The sequence below is a fragment of the Aricia agestis genome, chromosome 15 (genome assembly GCF_905147365.1).
Source record: "Aricia agestis chromosome 15, ilAriAges1.1, whole genome shotgun sequence".
In the NCBI taxonomy this organism is placed as follows: Eukaryota; Metazoa; Arthropoda; class Insecta; order Lepidoptera; family Lycaenidae; genus Aricia; species Aricia agestis.
Genome location: NC_056420.1, coordinates 11,670,225 through 11,677,924, shown reverse-complemented (window position 1 = coordinate 11,677,924; position 7,700 = coordinate 11,670,225). Strand labels below are relative to the sequence as shown.

Sequence of the window (7,700 nt, the reverse complement as noted above, 5' to 3'; positions counted from 1 at the left end):
AAAACTGTCAAAAATAGCGTTTTTGTATGATGACAGCGTTAGTTCCTTTTTTCGCCACGTGCATTTAAAACCTTGTCGAGCTCTATGGTTATGGTTAAATATGGCGTCTTGATGGCGTCCATTTTTAACTTTAACCAAAGATTTAACATTTTGCATTGTAGTTAAAGTTATAGTTACAGTTATAGTTAAAGTTAGTTGGTGCAACCCAACCTTAGTATTCGATCTTTCTTTGTTATCATTTTTTTCAAACATGAACATAAAAGTTTAAATTCAAAATAACACTCTCAAGTCTCTATTTTTGTGAATTTTGCAAGGGGAGCACGAAGTGTAACTTAATTTTATTTTTCAGTTTCACAAAACTTTTTTGCCAGCCCTGATGTAGGTACAGCTGTCCGGACGTTAGAGCCAGGCGCTTAATTAAAATCCACGCTCTTTCGTATGCTGCCAACTTCCGAATGTACACAACTCTACGTTATGATGAAGGACTAGCCTAGGCACCCCGTTGTAACTTGTAAGTACTATATTCCAAAGGATATTTCAGAATCTAAATGCTGTCTTTTTAATACAGAAAATGTATACGCTTGTTCAAGTTGTTGGCTTTGTCTTGTCTGGTACGTTAAAAAAGCTATTTGAGTTTTGTCGGACATATAATTAATTTAAACATGCATATGCCTAAGCAAAGAGCAAATTGATATTATTGTGTTATGATAAAGTCTATATTATAGGTTCATTTTCTACTCTTTGGATACCGCAATTGCACCTATTAAGTATTATTTTGTATGTTTTTCTGAAATTCAAATTATCAATTCCACCTTTTCCACTATAGCAAACTGTAAAACCTTCAAAACATTAGATATTATTACAGAAGCTTAATATTATCTGTTTTAAACAACTACTTTTATCGCATATAATAATATTGCTGTTAATTATAAGGGCAGAGCTGGAAAAACATCAGATAGCGGCGAGGATTAAAACGAGCGATTGTTTTTGACGAACTACTTTATTTGGTTCAGCGCCATCTAGTGGCGGATGATGGAACTAGTTTTGTGTGTTTGTTTTTTTTTTAACTCTAGCTTATTAGAATTATAATTAATCGTCTTATTAGAATTTTCTGCTTGAAAACTATTAAGAAAAATAAACAAATGTTTCTGTAATTCATAGGCTTTATGGTTAATTGAATGACGTTTGGAAATTGATAAAAAGAAAAAAAATGTGTAATATTGGGGTATAGTTTCTAAAAACAATTATTTTTAAAATATGTAATGGAAAAAAATACTATAGAAAACTTTATTTTCTTTTGTATATTGTGTTGATTCATTAGAACTATAATTTCAACATCGTTAACATCGGGGATGTAACTCAGTGGTAGAGTGTCTGCTTCGCATGCTGAAAGTCCTGGGTTCAAATCCCAGCATCTCCACAATTCATTTTAACTTTTGTTTTAATATTACTTAATTACTTATTAATTTTTATTATTTTTAAATATTTCTTTTCCTTTTTATTTATTTTAATTATGTATATAAATTATTTCTTAATATTAAAATATTTTAAATAAAGACATTTTCAATTCAGTGTTACTCTAAACGGAAACTTGTCGGAAAAGATTTTAAGTAAAAATATTTTGATAGTATTTACAATTCTACTGAACCAAAGGATGATCACCAGAGCGTGACCACGCGTGGGCAACTGGCACGTGGCCCGTGGGCCGTGATCATTCAATGAGCATTTAAGAGGATTCCACACCGCCATTTTTCCCATACAAACGCTGTCCCCTGTTTCCTCCCTGGATAATGCTAGTAGAGTTATAATTTTTTTCCTGAATATCTACGGCCACTAATACAATGTCCCTATGTTTTCCTTTTTTTCATAATTTAATTATTAAATAAGATATGAACGTTCAAAAACCCAAAAAAATGGCCAGATTTTCCGCTGTGTTCAAACGTCCAGAAAACAGATTTGGATAGATTATACAAAAAAAGCAAAACATAGGAACACAGCTCAAGCCTTTTTTTAATATTTAATGAAAAAAGTACTTAAATCGGTTAAGTTTTGGAGAAGGAATCAGGGGACAACGAATCGTTGATTTTCTGGATTTTCTGCAGTTGTCTCTATCGCGTTCTGCGGTATAGGCTTGAGGTAAGGGAGACAGCTATAGATATTACACGTACTTTTTTTTCATTTCTCTAGCTGCTGTGGTATCCTCTTAACGATACATTGTTATTCGTCATTATCTAAATTAAACTGATTTGTATTGTGGTTTGTATAAGTAATTTTTTAATGGCAGCAGCTGCTGTTTGTCCAATGAATGGATATAGTAATTGTTATTATAATTATTATACTTCAATGATGAAAAACTCAAAGTAGAATATCATTGATTATACTTACTCTGTTTTATTTTTATTATGAGGTTTTTAACAGAAGTTTTCTTAGTAAAACTTGGTACTACTAAATATATAAAATTATATTCTGTGGTAAAACAAATTTACTAGCATAACACTACTTTCTAGGATTGTAGCCAAAAATATGGAGGCATTAACCCTAAACAGAAGTAGGTAATAATTGACCCCATGTGATAATAAATTAACGTGCGCTAGTTCATTCCTTATTCCATTTGGTCTGACATTTGTCTGGTCAGATATTTCGGTGGCAGGTAAATCATTGATTAGCTGGAACAAAGGTTACGAATAGAATCGAAAGTATTATTATTTCGTTTACTTTGTATGTACTTAATATAAAAATTAATAATATATACATATTGCCACTGACTGGATGATTTAGTATTGTAATATATTTATCCTACCAGCAAAGTAGCCATATTTTGCTGGTGGTATAGTAATAAACCGTTTTAAAGGACCTACGGCCTTACTACAACAAATTTATTTTTACTTATGCAGATGTATCAACATAGTTCTGAGTTCTGACATATTAAGTTGTTTTAGCTTGTATTAATCATTTTTATTTAATTTTGTCAGTTTGAATCGCTGCATGTCGATTTCTAATAAAAATATCCGACCGCGTCAGATATCCGAACGGATTACTGAGTGGAAATTGTGCGCGGGCGTAATTTCCTGCGCGACAAAACTTTTCGCTGACGGGTCTTCTAGATCCTTTACGCCGATTTAGGGTTTTTAATCTTTTCATTATCAATATTTTTTAAATGTAAGAAAGGAGCATACATCTGAAAACTTAAATATTGAAACTATTCGATTCCTTGGGAATTGCGGGATTCTATGTAGGTACCGTCGTCGGAATTGATTCATGGGCAGATTCCGGTCATTCCGGACCAACATTTTTTTGGTCGAGTTATGTCAATTCAATGTTACATGATTCTACGGTTGCTGGGTTTGACATAACGCTACCAAATTAAGTAAGTTTGCCATCTGCCCATAAATATAAACTTCTCTGATAGTACCAGTACGTTGTGGATTAAATTATGATAATCCACACTTCAGTACTGTAAAGTTTAACTATTTATGTACTTAGATCATCTATAAAATTATTTATGTAGGTATATAAATATTATATTTAAGCAGGTAGGTATCTTCATTTTTTTAATATTAAGTAGTTCAAGATCACGAAGAATAAATGTGCCATTTTCAAGTTTTTTGTACATTAAGATACTTAAATGATCAAGAATCAAGATCAATTTTGACAACGTTTGATGGAGACTTTTACCCCGCTTGAGTCGTTAGTAGTGTCATCTTTTCCAGCAAATTGAGATGTCAACCGCTATAGTGACATGTCTAGTTGTGTGTCAGCGATGATTTCTTCCAAGGGCGGAGTCGCAGGGGAAATCACGGCTTATTACTTGTCAATCACAAATACCCCATTATACGAGAGCAAATAAAAATCACGCGCGATGGTTTTGAAAATCGAATGGCAAAAAATTTACGTTTTAAGTTTGACACTTTCGAATTTTGATGTAACTTTTTTTATGGAGCAAGCGGCGAAAGTATTTTAAAGAACTTAAAAAATATATTTCTTTTATTTTAAAAGTTAAAGATTTTATTTATAAATCCTCGATTGCTTTTAGGTATAGTCTGGCATAAGAGTGAAGAACTTAAAAAGTGGCAACATCGTAGTGTCATGCCTCTTTTCTTAGATTTTTAAAAGGGATGACACTACCACAATAGACATAACGACTACGATGTTGCCGCGTTTTAATTTCTTTACTTATATGCCAGACTATAGTATTATTTTGGTGCTTAGAGAAATATGAGTTCTAAATTTATCTAAAGCCAGAAACATGGAGTACAGTGTAGGTCGAAACAGAAGTGCAAATGAATTATTACAACATAAAATATTAACGACTTGTTCCATTATCTCAAGAGCTTTTTACAGAGTTTAAAACAACAACGTCGATGTTTTAACAACGACACACATTGCAGTATAGGATAGGAAATATCATGAAGTTTTTCTTAAAAAAAAAAAAATGCTTTAAATCAGGGTTACTGATAAATGTCAAGGGCCTAATATTATGAAGTATCTTCAGAGTCCTAAAAGGCCAATTTAGGAATAGTTTCCATTTTTCTCCTTTTTTACTTCTTGCAAAATATTAAGTTTTTTTTAATTGAGGTGCAAATAGATTAAAAAAAAGTTGTTATTATTTTTAAGCCACATTTTATTATATTATTTAAATAAATAGATATAAGTAAATGAGGTATCTTTATCGACCCTGAACAGACCTAGCTTGGTTGAAAGCACCAGGCTAGGTCTGTTCGTCAAAATTCAAAAGTAAGTAGGTAAGTACTTATAATAATGCATACGACATACAATATGATAATTTAATTAATACTTATTAAAATAAAATAAATATTTCGGCAATTACCCTTCCGACCCACACTTGGCCGGTTTCTCCTACTACAATATCTAGACATTAACCGTGAAGTGCGTTTATCACTAATCGTAATACACAAGAAACGGCGGTGAATCGTCGACCGACTGCCGACCGCGGCCATTACTCACCCGGGCCACCCCCGACCCCTAATTAAGGGTGCCGGTAAAAATTACACATTACTAATATGCACTTCCTTAATTACGGCCTAGAAATAGATATAAGATAAATATACTTATTTTGTTGGTAAGTACTTATAAGATATATTTTGTTTCTTGTGTTTTAAATTTATTGTTTAAAAATCACAAGAGTAAAAATGCTTATTAATGAAAGTTTTTTTTATGATTGGGGTCCGATCACCGAAGTTAAGCAACGTCGAGCGCGGTTAGTACTTGGATGGGTGACCGCCTGGGAATACCGCGTGATGTTGGCTTTTTGTCTTCTTGTTGACTATAATATATTTTGTTGCTTTATGTATAATATCGACATCGGTAGAGTCGTTTGCGCTCAGTGTTCGCCAACGTCCATACCACGTTGAATACACCGGTTCTCGTCCGATCACCGAAGTTAAGCAACGTCGGGCGCGGTTAGTACTTGGATGGGTGACCGCCTGGGAATACCGCGTGATGTTGGCTTTTTGTTGCTATAATCATTTTACAAAACCAATCAACTGCAATTATCAACTATTATAATGATTGTAATCAATAGAAGGGCCTGAAATCTATGTATAACAGTATTAGTTACACACGTCATTAGGGCACTATAACTGAAGGGTTATCCCTTTGATTGCGTGAGGACCCACATATTGTTTACCTTACCGTTAATAATATCTGTATTAATTGCCGGCAACATCTAAGATCATTACTAAAACCATCTAAGACATAATAACTACTAACTTGTATACCTATTTATTATTTAAAGATAAATGGTTCCTCGGCAACGGTTGCATTATCATTTAATTAAGTATGTCTGGAGATTTTAAGCTACTTAGATCTTTTCCATCATCCATGTAAAACGTGTAGTGCATTTATTATTTATGTTTTAGCTTTCTTTGAAATTCCATTTAATTAATCTTCCTTCAAGCTATGCATGGCAATTTAAAGGCAATGTGTTTTTTGGATTTTCTTTTTACAGGGTGTTTTATTGTTTGGATTGTAACCTCACATAACACCACGTGAGTATGGCCCCGCGCTAAGTACCTAAAGGTATTTATCGCGGGTGTACGGGTACAAGATAACGGAAATATTTTAATACTTTTATAATGTGCTGTTATATTTAAGATTTTTATTATAACTATGATACATATAATATTTAATACACATCCATGAACCAGGAACTTTGAAAACTTTTTGTTCCGTCGGCGGGATTGTTGTTACCATATTGTAGTCCTTATTAAGTGACCTCAACTTCCCGTGTCTCGCCTATGTAGAGTTCAGACCTATATTGAAATTCCTCAGCCAGTCTCGCGGTGATCTGTCACGGTAATTGGCCGTGACGTCACGACTTGCGTCCCGTCGTCACGCTAGTGTTACCGCTAGTTAATTCTACATAGAATGAGACAGAATCGTACAGACAAGAACAAAAGTTCTTCTTCTGAAATCCGTTTGTTATTACCTATGTTTCCAAAATCAAATTACTTCTCAAAGAATGCAACGCAATTAAGAAGTAAGCAAAGTAATGATAGAGGTAATTACATTTTCTGCCCCTCCCTTTAGTGAACATCAAACATTACACAGGAGTCAACAGCGTTTTTTTTTTAATTTTGTAGCATTTTCGGTCACTTGCTAAATTATATCTTTGTACTTGAGTCTGTCTTGGATACTATAGAAAGGAGTGCAAAACATCTCTCTAGTTACATTGTATAACTTGGGACAATTCTTAATTTGGCGACGAACCGAAGCCACTGTTAAAGTGCATTGCAATATAGCTCCAATATAACTACTTCCATAGACAAATCTACCGTATAACCTCCCCTCAAGAAACAGGCTGGTTAACAATTATGTAGACGTTTAATGAAATAATTAGTAACATGTGATTTATAAGCGGGGCAGAGAGGGATCCGCTAACAAATGACACGTATGATCTGTACGATTCCCAGATCCATAGCTGCGGTAGTGTGGAGTGGGCTTCTGTTTGATTTGAGGTAGATAAAGGGGTAAAAAATATTTTAGGAAACCCTCAAATGTTTAAGTGAACAATCTGATTATGCTTTAAACACCTTCTATCCTGACAGATAAAAAAATTATATCAAAATCGGTGCACATATTTAAAAGCTGCTGAATTTACAGAATTTCCAGTATTTAGGTCAAAGATTTAGGTCCACGCATAAAGTTAATATACCTAGCGGAAGGTAGGTACCTATATTAACTTCCGCTAGGTATTAACTTTATGGGTCCACGATTAACGATGACGAATATTCATAGACTATTTAGTCTATGAATATTCGTCATCGTTAATCGTGTTTTTTCGTTTTACGTTACGTTTTACGTTACGTTTCGTTTTACGTTTAACATTCGTTAAACGCTCTTACACGGTAGGCTATCTGGTCTGGTCAGGCTGTAACTGGTGGACAACCTACCGTGAAGTGAAGTGAAGAGCGTGACAGACGGTTGCATGAAGTTGATTGACGAAAATCTGGATATCTTGATTTTTGCTTCATGCATCAGTCACGAATTTTGAGTGAGTGTTGTCAAATCTGACAAAATAGGAAAAAAATTAGAAACGTATGGCCTTTGAAAATTTTGGCTTTGACCGTCTTATATCATTCGTCAGTCCATCAGTCATCATCAGTCAAACGTATAATTCATGATTGACGGAATTGACTGCCGCTTGCATGAGCGTGTAATGGATGCCTATCATCCAGCAA

At 33.9% G+C, this 7,700-nt stretch overlaps 2 non-coding genes across 2 annotated transcripts; both read left to right on the top strand.

The window, feature by feature from the left end:
* The first annotated feature begins 1,348 nt into the window (after positions 1–1,348).
* On the top strand, positions 1,349–1,420 carry Trnaa-cgc. The gene has a single exon. It is a non-coding gene; the product is annotated as a tRNA-Ala (tRNA).
* Positions 1,421–5,350: 3,930 nt separating this feature from the next.
* Positions 5,351–5,469, top strand: LOC121734535. The gene has a single exon (XR_006036734.1). It is a non-coding gene; the product is annotated as a 5S ribosomal RNA (ribosomal RNA).
* Positions 5,470–7,700: the final 2,231 nt, after the last annotated feature.